Below are 18,318 nucleotides of genomic sequence, written 5' to 3' on the forward strand. Positions count from 1 at the left end.
TTTCTTTGAAATAACAGGTGTGTTTGATGCATTGAATCAATATATCGTTGATTCATGTTAAATAGTCCTTTCCGCCACAGGTTTGATTAATCCACCAAATGAGGAATAAAGAAATATACATTTACCGTACAGTTTACACATTATTCGAAAGGGATATGGCGCTCAATCGGCGTCATCCCCGCTTCTCAACGCCATTCGTCTTTGTCAGTCGGCAGCGGTGGGCCGAGGGGGACTGACAGGCAAGAATTAATTCTCTAACACATAATTATGGAGCAAAATGTTGACTGGCTTGCAGAAAGTGCGCGCTGACACTTCTGCAGTTTCTGTGAGACATGGCAGCAACATTAGCATTGGTCATTAGCGGCAGACATTTCCGTGTCTGTGTCGGATACAGGCTCGTGTGCAGACCTGTTTGGTTACCTGCATGACAGCCTTGTTCAGGACACAAGAAACAGCTGTCTTGGCCTGTGTGAGTCGAAATAATTAGGCCTGTCATCTTCTGGCTCTGATTTTCCCCTCAGCCCGCTCCACAAAATGCAAATATTTTGCTTTCATTGTCACATTCACCTTGACACGGATATTGCTCGGGTGCCTAACTGGATGAGATGACTTCTAAATTTGCATTGCTCGTTCTAATAAATTTGCTTCCCTCTATAGCCGCTGGCAGGGACCCATCAGATAAACTCTCTCCCAGCGTCATCAATCACAGGCGCCCTGACAGACGGCTTTCGCCTTCATTTGTTACATACGCGAACACGCTTAATTATTTGTACTGTAATTAGTTGGGAAAATGTCAGGAAATGTCAGCTCTCTGTTCGCCGTGGAAGGGCCCCTGCTTGAAAGCTGCAGTGACTGAAGTGTCATTAATGCCAACGAACAAGATGAGGATCAGCTGGGGAGGAGAGCAGGGCCTTTACGCTGTAATCATGGAGACTTAGAGGGGGAGCGCTGCAAATCAGCCCACAGAACATGATGGGCATCTTATTAGCGAGCAGCAGCATTTCTGCTGCATGTCTTGTATTTTTTTGTCTTTCTTTTCCTCGCCCTCTTCACTTTTCCTCCCAGCGCTGAGAAATAAAGGCAGCGAGCAGCAAAAATAAAGTCGGGTAAACAATTGCTGGAGCTGCTGTCAAACTGGGCGCATTTTACCGGGCCGCGTGGCCTGTCACAAACAGACATTATGCTAAAAGCCGAGCGGAATGGGGAAGCTCTGTGTCAAAACTGTTCAAGTTTGCCTTTTTAAATAGACTGCATTAAATCCGCAGCTCGAATGCGGCTAGAAAAACAACCAGAAGTCGGAGCGGGATTGGCGAGCAAGCCAGGAGCGTCCTTCGTTGCGGTCACGGCTCTCAGGAGGCTTCGCTTGCCGCTTCTCTTCCAGGGCCTCGTTCGGGGCCACCTTAGCCAGAGACGCCACTGATGGTCATCCAAGAGCTCCTTAATTAGCCTGCAATCTGGCAACGGTGCGTGTTCCTGGCCTGTTTGAATAGCACGCCAGATGCAAGACCACCTTCAGTGTGTCATTTCATTGTGTAGGCAGCAGGGACGGGGCATCAGCCGGCCGTCCGCCTCTCTTCTCTGGCACAACAGCTGAGAAAGAGGACAGCAGAGGTGACCCTGACCAACCTCGACCTTCAGTCGCAGACTAATGGCTTGGCGGGGGACGTTAACCTCTTGTGTGCCGTGCTGTGGTTTGAAAGCCAGCAGCCAATTGTTTCCTGACTTATTATCTCTCGAGTCATCATTGATCTACAGAGAAGGTCTGTCTGTGTTTGTCACTCACATTGGAATTGTTCTCCCAGTATTTTGCGCTGGTTTTCATCCATAGACAGTTTGTCTGAGCGTCAGTGTGTTGTAGTCTTCCACCCGTCTGTTAGGATTTTCAGTTCATTAACAGAGAAGATGTCCGCGCTCTTGGCAGCTCGGTGCTGGAAAGCTTTGCTTGGCTGCGTGAAGACGCTCCCGTTATGCGAGAGAAAAATGAATGCTACTATAACGTCTTTGCAAGGTTTTCATCCATGCGTCCCAGATTAAACCCGAGCCTAAACCCAATGACCACAGATTCCCGATCGAGTATCCATGTAAAATTAAATTCATAGAACCGGTTCGGGGCAAACTCAAAAGACATATCATTCAACATTAAGCTAATCTGTGGTTCGATTTGCAGTCTTAAACTACACAAGCATAAAAGTCTGTGTAAGCATTCTCAAATCTGCCCTGCAAAGCTTATAATAGTCTTATTTTTTGCTGTGTAGTTGTGGCCAGAGTGCAAAGAGTTGTCCAATGATGAGAACTCAGCTTAACATTATTATTCGTTTTTTTTTTGCAAGGACTTTATTAAAGCTGAGAGTTGTCGGTTCTCTAAAAACAGCAGAACTGCACGACAGCATTCACAGATGGTCTATTTCCAAGCAAATGCTTCCTTGATTTATAATGCTGAAAAACCTCAATATTTTTCCAGTAGTCATAAATCGATAAAATATTTAATTTGTCTTTAAATTAGCAGGTCAAACTCTATCTAAAATTTGAACAGGTTTGGTTGTTTAGAGCATACTAGTATACTCCAGCTAAACATAGATTCATGCACCATTTTATTTTACTATTTCATATAGGCCTACATTATAATTAGACAGTTGTGAACATGATTTGCTACTTGCTTTTATTAGTCAGAAGTACTGTGGAGGGACTTTCTAATTCTAGAGTGTGTTTGATTGGACGAAATGAGCGGGATGAGTCATCTGTATTTTGCAAAATAGGGAGAGAGTGTAAAATTAAAGTGCATAATATATCTATTACAAATATATTTTGTCAACTTCTTGGAGTAGAACACTATGTTGTTTTAATGCTTTGGCAGTACGAAATATACATTTGTTATGCCATTAAAGCCATATGAATCGAACCGAGTACACTAGCACATACAGTAGCGAATAAACAACAAAACTACATTCTGAATTAAACACGAAGTAATGAACAAAGCCCAGTTTGTGGCTTTGAAGGAACGATAGTGTTTCTGCAATGAGGACGTTCTCATCCGACCCTTTTAAAGAATCCGCTATCAAACCGGCGCATAAAAGTCTCCCATGTATCTGCGAGAATCTGAGAAGGTTGAAAATATAATGAAATAAAGGAACAGACCCGGGAAACAAAAGACAGAGGACTAATCGATTAGCACATTAAGGTGCTCTCAGAAATACCCGCCGACAAACGGCTGGAAGCTCCACAGGCTCTCAGAACGCCGTGCATCATTATTCACAACAAAATTATCATGCACATTTCATAGTGAAGATAACTGAAACAGAACGACGCGTGTCGTTTGTGTCGTACGTCTTTATAATTACACCTTAAAGCCATAACTGGACCCCCCCCCTCATACTACATATTCATGAAAAACAGAGCTGTAATTTGATAAAGGGACGCTTGTGTTGTGGTCCTGGCCGAGGCGTCAGCACGGTGGAGGGGGTATTAGAGTGGGCATCTGTGTTCTCGCAGCATTAATCTCCTAAAGCAGATTTCTGCCGCTATGATGTGCGGCAAGGAGATAAGTCTTAAACAGTCTAAAGCTAAGCAAACCCGACAACTCTATTATTGCCTTCATAATTGCTTAATTAAACTTTTGTCACTAATCATTATGGGGGCAATAGAGCTGTTATACAGGCCTCTGTTGAGCAAAAAAAAAAATCAATAAACCGGTGGAGTTAATTTCAGTGTGTTTTTCCCCCCGTTTTCTCTTTTCTCCCTTTAGTATTTTTTTTTTTTTTTTCAGCAAATGAAATTCATTGCTGGTGGTTAGTGATGTGTGGGGCTGCACTGAGGCTGATATGAGCTGCCATCACCATTTGAATTGAGGGTATTCAGTAGCACATGAATATGAACAAATGGCAAACATAAATCTCCTGCATGAAGTACACCTTCCATCCTTTTATTACAGAACAATTGACCCATCTAAAATGAATTCTAATGCCAGGAAAGCATTTAGATTTAAATTACACCGTGCTCTCCCGGACCTGAAAGATGACGGCATAAAAAAGATTAATATGCTAATTATTTTCCCCCCTTATTCCTCTTTTCGACATTTGCGGCGCGTTATTGTGGAGCGTGTAAATAAGATGACTGTTTTGTCAACGAATGACTGCAAGGCCCATGGCCCGTGCCTCAGATCAGTGAAATGCATCTGCCCGGGACATTATCTTTATTATTTTTATTAGTGGCTTTTCAAAAGGCACTTCATTAAAGGGACATTTATATCCGTATAATTCTTATTTCGCCTCTGTGACCCAGGAAGCACATCAGATGGAGGCGGAGAGAGGGAGGAAAGCACAACATTTCCCCAGATGAAATAGACGGAGCACTGCGGACCGTTCGGAGGAGCGAGCGGTTCAGCCACTTACTCAAAGAACAAATTAATCTGTTTAATTAGCCAGGCTTTGAGATTAACGCTCCACTTTTGAGATATTACCAAACGTGGCCAACTGGCAGGTGCGCAAAGGCACCGATAGAAGCATTTTAGATTTTAAAGGCACTTTATACTTGGCTTCGGATCAGTATTAACTGAAAAATATCCAACACGCAAGGCTAACGTGGGCTTCCCTCATCAGATCTCTGTCAGGGTCGGCCATTTTTGACTAGAGCTTTGTCAAGCGACATGACATTTCTGGTTTAACATGCATTTCCTTTAAAACACGGATACTGTGTCATACTGTGTTTTTTTACTTGTCCTCATCTTGTTACACTTGTGGTGTTTCCAGAAAAAAATGATCTACACAAAATTGCTTATAAATGTATCATTATTCTATATTATAATTACCAAATATTTGATTCAGTCTTATTATCAGCTTGTATTTATTTTCTGGAGCTGATTGATTGTACACCTTATTGATCTCAGCTTTTACACTGCAGTTTTTTAGTGCACATTGACAAAATTATCCACGAATAATGTTTTTTTTATTGTTGTTGTTTTTTCACTCAAAAATCAAAGTGCATAAGCTCACATCAATGAGGCCTACAACCAATCAGTTCCAAAAATAAATACAAAACCTGTGCTTAATAAAAGAAAATACGTTGATAAAAAGATTGAATGCAAGATTTGGTGATGAAATAGCATAATGAGAGATTTATAAGCAATTTATAAAAGGCCACTCATTTTTGACCAGGTTTTCAGCACCAAACAAGGCTTAAAGATTAAGGTTTGATTCATAACTACTATGTATGCATGCTTCTAATAGTTGATTAAAAATGTCTTCAGGAATCCATCGCTCCCTGTAGGGTGCTGGTTAGTGACCTCCTTTAGGAGATTATTGAGTCCTGAACAATTCATCATTTCGGCACTTTCCAACTTCAGTTCAATTAGAAACCAAAGGGAATTCAAACATTCCCATTTCCAAACTTTCCCCTTCCAACTCTCTATCGCTGTGGTGTGGTTGAGCTGTTCTTTTGGTTTTGAAGCGCAGTCAGTTTTGTGAAATTAAGTTTCCTTGAGCTTCATTAAAAATAAAAAAAAATAAAATGATCTGAGGCCTAGTAAACTTTTTTGAAGAAAATGGAGACTGGTTTTGATTTTCGGGCATGAGATGCATCACATCATGAACATTCCAAGGTTTGTTTACTTCATCACTTTATATGACAACAAATCTAATCGACACAATCTCAAGTTGGGCTAAAACTTGAAGAGAAATTTTAAATTTCATATAAACATATAAGCTGTAAGGTATTGATAATATCAATTATATCAAGTGCATGATAAATATTGTCAAAGGTTCAAATATAGTTAGCCGTTTTAATACATTTGCTAATTATGGCTTTTATAAAAAAAAAAAAAAAAACAGGTGTAATTTCTGAACAGTTTTATTTTATGCTCAATAATACAGTCAATTTGTAGCGTGCCCAATGACATTCATTAGGAACAGAGAAGCAGCAGTCAGAACTTCTTAAGACATCAGATAGGAGCAGAGGAGTGTTAATTTAAAACTATTGTTTCTAATGACTCTCAATAGCAAAGCAATTAAAAATCTCACATCAGCAAGAGACTAATGAGAAAGCATAATTACACTGTAATACGTAACAAAGTTCTTCAGGATTCCTCAAAAAAAAAAAAGTTGAGCTCTTTAATACACAAACTTCTTCAGTAATTACTGATCTGTTTTAACACATTTAGCAGGAGTGTGTTGAGTTAATGAATTGCTTGGAAAGCATCTGAAGACAGACTTAATTGCAAAGCTGACAGTTCTCGCAGCATCATTATGCCACAGTCCCAGTTGAATAGCATTCTGCAGCTAGATAAACAATTTTCATGGCAGCTTCTATGCTGCTACTTTCTGGCCAGCCATTGATACCACTGTTTATTCTTTCAGATACATGGAGCGTGGTAAGCATGAAAATGCAGCATTATGGGAGGAATCCTTTATTTTCATCTCATTAATAAAACCTGAGTAGAACGCAAAATAGCAATTTGGGATTGTATAATGCACAACACTAATCCCAAACCTGAGGTCCAAATATGACAGGAATGAACAGAGAAAGATTCAAATATTCAAGAGCTTGTAGATTAAGATTGTTAATGAAGGTGAAGTGTGTTTTCTGTCTTGTGGTTATGGCTTCCAAAAATGCGGCCAGGAGTGAATTCAGTTATCTCAAGGTATATTTGCAGCGAACAGACAAAGACATTCTCAACACAGCGTCAAATCCTTGAGTCACCATGGAAACAGATGCTTAGACGAATTACGCCAAATTGCTTTCTTCTCATTAAATGTCGATTCACATTCTTAGTGCATTTCGCCACCTAAGGGTGGCTGTGCAGTCATCGATTAGTCCTCTGTCTTTTGTTTCCCGGGTCTGTTCCTTTATTTTTTTTATTTGTTTTAATTTTAATACTATGAACAAGAATATTGTTTGTTTGATGTTAAATACATATATTAAGATAACACTTAATTGTGATGGTCCGTTTTGAACCTTCTGTTGACTCTGAGTAATGCTGCACCTACAGAACATGTCTACTAACTTTCATTAGAGTATTAGACAGTCTACTTAATATCTGATAACTCTTTATTGTGAGTGTCTCCCATCAAGTACATGTCAACTTATTCTAACCCTAACCCTACCAGTCTATTAACACTCTACTAACACTCTAATGAGAGCTAGTACATATGTAGGTGCATATAAAAAAAATAAAATAAAAAAATGAATGATTGATTTAATTTAAATAATTTTATGGATACAAGATTGAATGCATAATATTGATTTTATTTATTTATTTTTTGCTTCCACATTTGTTGTAAGGTATGTAAGATGTACCATATATGTGTTTTATTATAGATATTAATTTAATATAGAAATACAGGCAAATGTCCTTTAAAAATAGTTATAATAAAATATAGTTCTGTGGTGTGTGAAAATGAGAATAAAACAAATACATTAGTGTAAAAAAAAAATGCTTCATGTTAGGGGAAAGGGAAGTGGTGTGTGGCCAAGTATGTGACCCATACTCTGAATTTGTGCTCTGCATTTAACCCATCCAAGTGTACACTCAGTAGTGAACACACACCGGAGCAGTGGGCAGCCAATGCTGTGGCGCCCGGGGAGCAGTTGGGGGTTCAGTGCCTTGCTCAAGGGTCTCACCTCAGTCGTGGTATTGAAGGTGGAGAGCGTTGGTTATTCACTCCCCCCACCTACAATCCCTGCCGGACCTGAGACTCGAACCCACGACCTTCAGGTTACAAGTCCAAGTCTCTATCCATTAGGCCACGACTGCCCCGTAAGTATGCTTTTAAAAGCCTTATGCTATTTAAATAAATAAATAAATAAATATGGCAAAATAAATAAAAAAAAAATAGATAAAATTAAAACCTCATTAGTTCTTGCATGCGATTACATCACAGTGTTGATGTGACACACAGGAAGCAGATGTTATTGACTTGACTCTGTATACAAAAGTTAATTTGAGAGTATATAACCACTAATTTCACTCAGTTCATATGTGATTATGTCGCTTTAGAAGACGGTTACATAACTTTTATGTCCTATTAGAATCTTGAAACTGATGGACCCTATGACCCTCGTTGTATGAACAAAAACTGCTGAAAGTTTCTTCAAATATCTTATTTTGTGTTTTGCAGAAGAACGAACAACATGACAGTGGGTCAGTGATGACAATTTCCTTTTTTTCGACAATTTCCATTTTTTTCTCTTTAACTTATGAGTGATCATAAACAATTAAACATTTTACACCACACATAATAGCTTAAATATTTGTCTGCATAAAAAGCACAATATATAAAAAGGACGGACATTTATAGTCTCTGATTCAGCTGCAGACTGCAGTAATTTACCAGACTGTATATATGTACAATGAGACAAGAAGCACATACATATGTGTATATATATATGTGTGTCTGCATGTGTGCTTCAAGAGTCAAGAGAGCAAAAGTCGAAGAGGGAACACCTGGCCCACAATACCCTTCACTGAGCAACAGTGAGCACTTCCTGTGTAGGTCGGCTTCTTTCATGTGTCTGCTATGCTTTAGCAAGGTGCCAACATTTCCTACCTCAGCCACTAATGAACTCTGAACCCTGACTGCTACAATGAGGTCAGAGGTCATGCTCTATGCACTTAACACCAGATGACCTCAACATTTCAGAAAGTGCTGACTTCAGATTGCTGTTTTGATATTTAATTTTATAATAAACTGATTGCGAGAATCTGAATATCTAAAATATTAGGTTTGAAAAAAATCAGACCAGAAGTCAAAATACAGAATGTTTCAGGTATTATGGGATGGCATACTGGTGCATGTAAATATTACAGCTTATACCCATTTAATATCAATGTACCAAAAGGCTTGAACTGCCAAAATCTGCTTTGTACCTAAATATGCACTGATTAGCATCATGAAAATACAAGCAGTACAACACGAAGCCACATCATGAAACGGAAGTTAAAATAAGTGGCCTGTTCATAAAACACTGCTGATCCCAGTATGGTGCAGAAAATTAAACACAAAAACCAAACACCATCAGGGTAAGTCGCGTAGAGAATCTAGTTTCTGCCCTGGAATAAAAAATATATATATAATAATAATAATAATAATAATAATAATACATCCCGAATTCCGGAAATGTTGGGACATTTTTTTAAATTTGAATAAAATGAAAGGTAAAAGAATTTCAAATCACATGAGCCAATATGTTATTCACAATAGAACAGAGATAACATAACAAATGTTTAAACTAATAAATTGTACAATTGTATGCACAAAATTAGCTAATTTCAAATTTAATGCCTGCTACAGGCCCCCGTCCCAACTATTTTGAGACATGTTTACCATGTTTACCATGGTGTAGCATCTCCTCTTCTTTTCAAAACAGTTTGAAGACGTCTGGACATCGAGGTTATGAGTTTCTGGAGTTTTGGTGTTGGAATTTGGAATTTGGTCCCATTCTTGCCTGATATAGGATTCCAGCTGCTGAAGAGTTTGTGGGCATCTTTGGCGTATTTTTTGTTTAACGATGCGCTAGATGTTCTCCATAGGTGAAAGATCTGGACTGCAGGCCAATTCAGCACCCAGACTCTTTTACTACGAAGCCATGCTGTTGTAATAGCTGCAGTATGTGGTTTTGCATTGTCCTGCTGAAATACACGTCATCTGGAGGGGAGCATATGTTGCTTTAAAATCTTTATATACCTTTGAGCATTCTTAGTGCCTTCCAAAAGATGCAAGCTGCCCATACAGTATGCACTTATGTACCCCCATACCATCAGGGATGCTGGCTTTTGAACTGGATGCTGATGACACACTGGAAGGTCTCCCTCCTCTTTAGCCCGGAGGACACAGCGTCCGTGATTTCCAACAAGAATGTCAAATTTGGACTCGTCTGACCCTAGAACACTTTTTCACTTTGAAACAGTCCATTTTAAATGAGCCTTGGTCCACAGGACACGACAACGCTTCTGGACCATGTTCACATATGGCCTCCTTTTTGCATGATAGAGCTTTAGTTGGCATCTGCAGATGGTACGGCGGATTGTGTAAACCGACAGTGGTTTCTGGAAGTATTCCTGGGCCCGTTTAGTAATGTCAATAACAGAATCATGCTGATGAATGATGCAGTTGTAACCCGCGTGTCGGATTTATATCAATGAAAAGGAGGAAAAATATCTACTGGGTCTGAGCTCACCAAATACATATAAATTTCTATTACAATATTTGGAGTCTCGGGTTCGGGGTCTCACACTAAACACAGAATTACAAATAAATTGTGTTTATGAAATGTGTCTGCACTTGTATGCAATTCAGATCTCAATTTAGTTACTAACTGCTTGAATAAGACGCATACACAGAAATCAGTTTTAGAGTATACTTTTTTGTATTCAGTATATCTTCTCTTTCTCTTTTTTTTTTTTTACTGCATAGCAGTAGGCTTGAAAACCTTTTCAAATGAATTTAATTGATTAAATTCAGCCCTTGAACAGTAAAGCTGTCAGTCAACAAGTACAATTGAATAATAAAAAAAAAGAAAAGAAATAGTACAAAACAGTCAAAAAAAAAAAAATAGGCTCAGTTCAGTCAATATGAGTGTATAAGTGCCTACAGAGTCCTCACCGAAACGAACGATGAAGAAGCTTTTCCGTCTTTACGAACGAACCATCTGATTACGCAATCCATCCGTAGTGAAATCCAACTCATCTTCCCCCTCCTGGTGTGAATCCAAAACGACCACGATGCAATGAAACAGTCCGATCTCATCGAGCACAAACGGCATCCTCCAATCACTAATGCAATGAAACATTTCAGGCATATATTTAAAGAAGGAATTGCGAGGATGAATAAGATTAAGCGGCAGCCGAAATGCGGCAAGTGACGTCAGCAAACACCGACGCACTTATCTAAGAGTCAATTAAATTTTGCAACAGAATTAAATACATAAATACATTTATAAATGTATATTTTACATGCCTGAACATAATATGCATTAAGCAAGAAAAAAAATAATAATAAATACATTGTGAATAATAAAAAAAAGATTATTCTCATTTATCACAAATAATCCATTAACTCAATTATTTGAGTGGGTTACACAGTGTCGTTTGAGGGCCCGAAGACCACGGGCATCCAACAAAGATCTTCAGTCTTGTCCCTTACGCACAGATTTCTCCAATTTCTCTGAAAGTTTTGATGATGTTATGCACTGTAGATGATGAGATTTGCAAAGCCTTTGCAATTTGTCGTTGAGGAACATTGTTTTTAAAGTATTCCACAATCTTTCTACTCTTTCACAGATTGGAGAGCCTCTGCCCATCTTTACTTCTGAGAGACTCTGCCTCTCTAAGACATCCCTTTTATAACATGTTACAGACCTGATGTCAATTAATTTAAGTAGTTGCTGGATGTTCTCCCGGCTGAATCATTTCAAAATTTCTTGCTTTTTTTTAGCCCGTTGTTGCCCCCGTGCCAACTTGTAGCAGGAATCAAATTTGAAATGAGCTAATTTAGTGGATACCCAGTGGGCAATTGATGTCAAAAAGACATCAAATATGACATGAAACATTGACGTCAAAAAACAGGTCAAAAACGCAAATCAAATTGACGTCAAAAACTTGATGTCAATTTGACATCCACACGTCTTATTCTAGACCACCAAAATAATGACACAACAGTAATAAATGTAAGAAATGTTTTATTTACCAAGATACAATTCCAAAATACAAATGTGAACTGGATTTTTTATCGCCTGAAGGGACTACAGTCAATGTAAATCAAAGGTTAACTCTGCATAAAAAAGGCTTAAATTCATAGATGGATTAACAACATATATAGATGATTGAGATACATTACCAGTCAAAAGTTTTTGAACAGTAAGATTTGTAATGTTTTTTAAAGAATTCTCTTCTCCTTACCAAGCCTGCATTTATTTGACAGAACAAGCAATGCAATTTTGAAATATTTTTACTATTTAAAATAACTGTTTTCTCTTTGAATATATTTTAAATGTAATTTTTCCATGTGATTGCAAAGCTGAATTGTTTTGCATCATTACTCCAGTCTTAAGTGTCACATGATCCTTCAGAAACCATTTTAATATTTTAATTTGCTGCTCAAAAAACATTTCTTATTATTATTATTATTATATTATGTTGAAAACAGCCGAGTTGATTTTTTCAGCTTTCTTTGTGGAATAGAAAGTTTAGAAGATCAGCATTTATCTCAAATAGAAACCTATATATATATGACTCCAAGCTTTTGAATGGTATAGTGTATGTTACAAAAGCTTTTAATTTCAGATAAAAAGTGTACAATTTCTCCGTTCAAACATTTGTTATGTTCTTTATGTTATATTGTGAATCAAATATTGGCTCTTGTGAATTGAAAGTCTTTTAGTTTTGTGGCTCTTCAATGTGTCATGACAGATCACTGTATTGCCTCAGTTCAAAAATGTGAACCGATAGTCTTTTCATATTTACTTAAAGCATGAAATGAACATGAATAAACATCAGAAAGTATTTAATTTCAGTCGTGGAACACACAATTTTTCAAGTTTAAGTCCACCGAAGTTAATCCACTCTCCTGTCTGATTTGTGGTTAAGGCTAGAAGGGATACAGCTGCGGCTACCGGGCATGCACATTTACATATTTTCCGAGCCGACAATATAATGTGAAACCTAAAAATGGTTTTAATGGTAAATGGTAAAAAAGTACATAGCGCCATAGTTTCATCACTTTAGAGTGTCACAGTGACCGTCTTTTTGCAATAGAGGACCTGCCATAGTTTAATGAATAGGAAGATGACATGAAGCGTCGCGGTTAGCCTGTTTTAAAAACAGATGAGCACACATGAGCATATAAAGCTCCCGATCGGAGCAAAGTTCACAGGATTTTATCCACAGAATGATAAGAGCACATATTTTAACATTTTATTATTTAACACTCAGTTTTTAACTTAAGCGCTGCAAACCATGCATATAGCCCCGAACAAGACAGATTTTCTGGTACGCAAAACAAGTACTTTAAAGGGCCCTTAGCTTATTGCCGTTACCGTGGCAACCAACAACAGCACAGCTTAACCCTCGACACATTTTTATATTTAGTTATATTGAAAAAGTTTAAATTCAATCTTTTTTTACCGTTTTAACATGTATTTCGGATAGCAGCGGCGACACATAATATTGTAATATTATGCAGTTAAAACTAAGGTATTACCCATAATTTTTACTACCATTGCTTTACTAAAGAAAATTATTGCATATGAAGCCATGAGTCATGCTGATGAATGCTAGAAGCGCTTGTTCCTCTACCATGTCCCTTTCCCTCGACTGACCTCCTCACAGAACGGGCTCGGTGTGAACATGCATCGGGGCTATGGTGACCCATCATTTGTCGCGTGCTTCGCCCATTATTTGTCTCCGGCAGCATCACATTCCACGACAGCACGGCTCTCCGGCCTCAGCCAGCGAGCAAATAGTTGGAGAGATAAAGCGGGTCAGCAGATCAACCATACCGCTAAGATGATTGTTCTGCCAGCCTTCTGTTGGAGCTGATGTGGCTGGAGCGCGAGGCCTGGGCCAAAGCTGCTTTGCTAGAGGCGGCTCTGGCTCCAAACACCTCTATTGTCTCTGGGCTCGTCCCCCACTAGCCCTGCGCCTGCCCGGGACGAGGGAAGCCTGATGGCTGATGGAGAAGCCAGCCAAACCCACAGCCAGTCTACGATTGTTCAGGCCTGGTCTTTGGCAGCGGCACCTCCGCTGCAACATTTTGACACAACAGTGAGGAATCCTCGGTGTTAAAGAGGACGTGTTTGGGGGCATCTCTCCTGGCTCCTCATACAGGGACTGACAGGGGATTTGCGGTTGTTTCCGACAAACTGTTTCGGTTGATTTTTGGTGCACTGATAAACTTGTGTATTTTTCTTTTTATAATGGATGAACAACAACTGCAAACTGAGTACTAAAACTAAACTATGTTCTGAGACTTGTCATAGCATTTGCTTATTATTGTTCTTTTGTTGATTCTGATTGCTTCCATTGTCCTCATTTATAAGATAAAAGCGTCTGTTAAAATAACTAAATGTAAATTTAACAATATTTTTTGTACATTTAAGCACTTTAACCTTTCTTCCCTATTCTGATGCTGGGTTTGTCCTTCAGCAGATCGTCTTGACCAGGTCTACATGCCTAAATGCACCGAGTTGCTGCCATGTGATTGGCTGATTAGTTATTTCCTTTAACGAGCAGTTGAACAGGTGTACCTAATTAAAGTGACTTGTGAGTGTGCATGTACAAATATTAAATACAACAATTACAATGTATATACACAAATATGAATGCCAAAAATATTGATTTCACATCTAAACAAAGCAAGGAAATAATACATGAACAACAACAATAAAGAAAAACAGCTGCAAGGCTGCAATTAACTCATCTTTTAATCATCGTTTATCCAAAATATTTTGGAAACATGGAAACATCTTTCTATTGTTTGATACCCCTTAATCATATAGAGAATTGACCTGTACAAGTGATACATTTATAAGGATGACAATCTAAAGAATGTCAAGTTGAGTAATACCAAGTTTGTAGAAGAGCAACCACTGGTCACGAATATTTCCCTGACAAAGCAGTTCTAATTTCAACCTTACAAAATAAAAGTTTGGTTTAACTTTAGGAAACTGTGATATGTTTATATTACTATTGTATAATAAAATGCATGATCAAATTAATAATGAAAATGATATATTGAATATCACACCAAACTATTTTCATCCATGTTTAGTGTATAGTTATTTTGTGGAGCATCTTACTTGACAAAAATCGAAATGCAAATAAAATGATTTTTTTATATATATTTTCATTTGATTAGATAAAAAAAAATAAAAAAGTTGTGTTATTTAATTTCATTATACACAATTTTGATGACAAATATGTAAACTTAAAAACAAACAAAAAAACCAAATAAAAACTTAAAATGGAAAACAGAATTTAAGGAAGAATTAAATGGCTTTTGTGTATGTGTCGCTAAATAAAAACGTAGCTATTCTGTGGAGTTTAATTGTGAACTAACAATGTATGTCTACATTCATTCTCAAGGACAAACATGCTAAAAACATTTGCTTCCACATTATGGTAAGTGTATATTGTGCTAAATATCGATATCGTACGATATGCGAGAAAACATGGTCATAATATCTGGCGGGTCAGAATCCGGCGTGGTCTATTGTTCGGTTAGCGTTATTCCACAGACTGCTTAGCGCTTAGATTAACCCATCCCTCCCCCTTTATCAGGAAGCGATACGATTGCAGGCCCAGGGTAGTTAACCCTTTCAAACAGCCGAGTCTGAACACACCCCGTCGCCTCCCCCTCGCTCCAGCACTCGTGACGGCACAAAGAGGTTTTGATTTTCGCCTAATATTAGCCCGCCTGTGCTCGGAGAAGCCTCATTTAAGGATCTCTTCCTCATCTGCTCCGGCTCTTCCCAGTAATTAGCCCAGTCACGGCAGTCACCTCATGCAGCTCCAGCCGGAGAGAGACACTTGACACGGCAGACATCAGAGGGATTTGGAGGAGCCTCTCACAGCGGCCCAATGCTTCTTAATTAACCACTTAGGTATCGGTGTGCTCGCCGCCTTCCAAGCGCCGGGCTGAGGGAGGGGGTTCTTCTAAACGCCAGGGGAAGTGCACTATCAAAAGATCTTGTAAATGAAGGCTTGTGTAAATTATTTTTAATGATTCCCTCCTGGCACGTCATTATGCGCGCAGGAGCTTCAGTGACGCCTCATCCTTGGCGAGGTCAGCCACGCAAGCACTGTAACTAGCTGCAGCCTGTAAACGGCTTATTAATTAGTACTGTGGTTTTACATCGCTGTGAGCTCTGATGTATGGAGATGGAATTGTAATTGTGTGGGATCGGAAACAATAACCGATCTCTGGGCTACTTATGCAAATTGGCATATTAGAAAATCATTACCTATCCAAACACCGCGGCACAATGTGCATTACAATGATGGATTTTATGATAATTGCGGTTTAATTTCTTCTGTCTGGATTTTGGAAAATAATTTGGCCATTTTGAGTGCGATTAATTCCGTATTAGTCGGAGCTTGGAGGAGGGTCTGTAATTAATTAGCTGGTGGAGGTTACGATGGTTTTAAGAAACGGGAGATGAACTTGTAGAGTCCCATTCAGAATGGACAATGAGGCGTGAGCTCGGCTTCTGATGATGCTGTGAAATAGCCTGCAGTTAAATGATCATGAGTTATGAGAGCACATGCAGCTCTCTGGTCAAACACAGCTGCTTTAGGGTCCGTTTGTGACTAAAAGTTATTCATGTAGCGGTCAAATATGGATAAGATGCAGTAAATTTTCTTTCTTTTTTCTTTCAGATTTGGAGTGTCAATCTGATAATAGTGACCAAAATGTGTGATTGGGATTACCGGCCTATGGATAAAAAAGCAAATAACTATGTCACTTCATTTTAATATAGAGAAAAGAGCCAACAAAATAAGCAAGATGGAAAAAGTAACCAACCAAAAAACAATAATAATAATAATTAAATAATTAAAAAATAATTTACATAAAAAATTAAAATAAATATATATATATTCAAAAGTCATAAAAAATAATATATATATATATATATATATATATATTATTTTTTTTAATCAATAATAAAAAAATAACCACTTTTTAAATTTTTTAAACAAATGTACCTGATTGTCATGTGACCATTAACCGACATCAGAGAACTGCTAACATGAGAATGAGCTCTGAAATGATTGAAATATGAACTTTAAAATCTCAGAAGGACTTCAGATAAATACTTCGTCAAAGAGGTTCAGCTGATAAAAAGGTTTGGGGATCCCGGAAATAGAGTATTCAATAATACAGCATTAGAATAGTAAAAAGAGTAGTGAAATATGGGGGAAAAAGTCATTATTTACTCACCATCATAATGTTTTATGTGTGATGTTATTTTCTCTGTAGGAGAAAAAAAAGAAAAGAAATGCATGATGCATTGCAGAGTATCTGTAAATAAATAAACGTGTAAATCAATTTATTAATCCACTAATTATTCAATTATGCCATCCTAAATGTAGTCCAAACAACTTGACAAGTCTTTTGAACCCATATAATAAAAGTTATTATTCACTCGCAAATCAGATAATTCATGCAGATCATTATGCAGCTCTCATATCAAATATGGCACAGGTTTGACCTCATGGTGTCTCAAGACACAGTAACCAATGAGGTTTGATGTTATTGACATCCAGCCTGTGCCATATTGGATTTGAGAGCCGCATAATGACTTCAGGAATTCTTATTTTGAAGCGAATTTAAAAGAAATTCAACGTAAAGAAAATACAACAAAAATATCAACCAATGTATCAACTAAGCAACTAAGAAAATAAAATGTCAATAAATATTAATTTATTAATTATTACAAACATTAAGTAAAAAAACAAAAACAAATCATGAATCATTTTGTCACACATATGTTTTGTTCTTTTTCCTGAAACTTGACCATTACAAATCAGGTGTTGGATCAATGCATCCATACACATCGACAGACTCCATCAATGCATCTTTAGACTGCAATATGTATTTTTGATTTGAAATAACTGTTGATCTGTTACAAAGAGGAGTTCACATTTCACCATTTCACAGATCAAACTTTTCACCATTAATTGATATCAAAATGTGTCATTAACTTGGAAAAGTTTGCACTATGTTTCAGCAGCATTGATACAGATTGGTGTGGATGTAATTAGCTTCCAGCCCGCCACTCAGACAAGTGCTTTGTAGTGCAAGTCTTCCGAGAATCATTACCAACTTTATATTCATGTGGAGCAAAACAAATGGAGCAGCTACCCGCCGTAACCTTCATGAATTTCACCCCAGGCTAGAAGAGGATCATGAAAAACTCTGGCGTTCGACAGGTTGAAAGACAAGACGTTCAGTCCGACACCTTTGAAACAGTGCCGTCGCAGATCAAACGTGACACAGCTCCTGTGCGAACCGCAGACAGTCCTGCCAGGCCATTTCATGGTGGGCAACCTCAAAAGAACTGAAACCAATGCTTGATACACTACAGCAGAAGAAGGGCAGGACAGGGCTGTGTTTTTGTTCATGCCGAGAGCAGTTTGTCCAGCCAGTGCTCAGCCGCTCCTCCAAAGTGCAAAAGATATATTCACTAAACAACTGCATGACTTCTGTGTGTGCACTGTAAAAAAAAAATAAAAAAAATCTGTAAAATTTACAGTAAAAAAAACTGGCAGCTTGCCGTGGTTGCTAGAATTTTACCGTAAAAAAATATGGTAGCAACATTTTAGGTTTTACG

Source organism: Barbus barbus, assembly GCF_936440315.1.
Source record: "Barbus barbus genome assembly, chromosome: 12".
In the NCBI taxonomy this organism is placed as follows: Eukaryota; Metazoa; Chordata; class Actinopteri; order Cypriniformes; family Cyprinidae; genus Barbus; species Barbus barbus.